General features: G+C 45.6%; 1 pseudogene; it reads right to left on the bottom strand.

Annotated features, from left to right (window-relative positions):
- Positions 1-780: 780 nt before the first annotated feature.
- LOC143438713 (small nucleolar RNA SNORA17) lies at positions 781-902 on the bottom strand (annotated as a pseudogene).
- Positions 903-1,617: the final 715 nt, after the last annotated feature.

Genomic DNA, 1,617 nt, shown 5'->3' with positions numbered 1-1,617 from the left:
CTGCTCTGAGTGCTGCAGCTGGTAAGGGGACAGGCCTGCTCTCATGACCCCAAGGCCAGATGTACCACCTGCCACAGGTGGTGAGGGAAGAGAGGGAAGGAGGGTATCTCTCCTTCATCCATGCCACCACACAGAAGATGAGTGTCAGGGACTGCTAGCCCATGATTGTACCCTTGGGAACTGACTCACCATCAACTCCTACAATGTGTGGGTTGCTCTCCTGAGTACTGCAGCTGTCTAGGGGTGGGGTCAGTTTTCCTGCTCTCATGTCCCCAGGGCTAGCTCTTCCATGATGCCCAGGTGAGGTGCCGGGCCATGTCTGCACAGCCCTCAGACATCAACATGTCCCCAGGTGGCAGCCCAGACCAGGGATATCTGCCTGGCTTTTGATGGTAACAGAGCCCTGTTGTTTCAGGGTCATGATCTTACTAGATATGGCCCATGCTGGCAGCACAGGCCAGGACCAACCGTGGTGCCAGGAGGCATCACTGGATACACACATCAACTGTTCCTCACGGCCCTTGAGTCTCCAGTTCTGCCTCTTTTCATTATGCACACATCCTTCTGCTTCTCTTTCTCGTTCATTTCTCCACCACATATTTGCTCCTCTTAGAGGTGCCTGGGATTTTTGAGTGTCTGGGGTCATCTCAGGAGTGCTGTGCCCGATCATCTCAGGAGTGCTATTTATAGGACTACACAGGGTCATTTCAGGCATGGTCTGTCTGTCAAGGTCTTCATGGCACCTGGCTGGTGGTCCTCTGAGGGTCTTCTTTTTCAGGGGATGGTAGGCTACTAATCATTCATATGTTCGTAGATCAGAACACTGAGTGTAGACATAGCCTTTTTCTTCTTTGCCATCTACTGATACACACGTTACACACCAATGCCTCTGTGGGGGGGGGGGTAACCACTTTTTTTTAAAATATCATTTAATAGACTACTACCCAGGTAGGTATCACTGACCATGTGGAGACAAAACCATGGAAGATTTGTTATGTGGGAAAAGATGTCCTCGAAAAGTCTAACTGACCTATATTGCCTATTGACTAGGGACTTCTGCCTGCCATTGAATTTAATTTATAACATCTTCCCCAGAAACCCAGGCATTTAGTTTTCCTTAGAAGCAGCCTGTTTCATCATATTAACATGCATTTTCCAAGAAGTGACATCTATACAAAACAGAAAGAATTTTTATTAATCCAGCATTTTTTTTACTTGGTATTGACGATCGAGGGAATTCCACCTTGCCCGACATGAATTCTGATTACTTTTGAATTTACATATGCCACTATTGTTCTCATCGTCAGAAAAGACACAACGGTATGTTTCTCTTCCTAAGAGCCTTGGGACGCTTTCTGTTATGTTTTGATTTCTTTTGCTTCGTAGCTAACTTACTTACAGAATATTCTATGCTTCTAGTCAATTGCTCATCTCCCATCTCTTCTGTAAGCCAGTGTAGCCCGTTTTTCACTTCTTGATTGCTCTCATTTCACCATGACAACAGGAAAAGCTCACTTTTTCCAGGCTTAGTTTACAGGGTGTTTCCTTAGGCTTTTAACTAACTTCCTATTGCTTTTAACTATACTACTATTATTTATGTCATTTTTCTCATCTCCC

The sequence above is a fragment of the Arvicanthis niloticus genome, chromosome 25, assembly GCF_011762505.2.
Source record: "Arvicanthis niloticus isolate mArvNil1 chromosome 25, mArvNil1.pat.X, whole genome shotgun sequence".
Lineage (NCBI taxonomy): Eukaryota > Metazoa > Chordata > Mammalia > Rodentia > Muridae > Arvicanthis > Arvicanthis niloticus.
The sequence above is the reverse complement of the archived record's forward strand: the minus strand, read 5'-3'. Positions and strand labels throughout refer to the sequence as shown.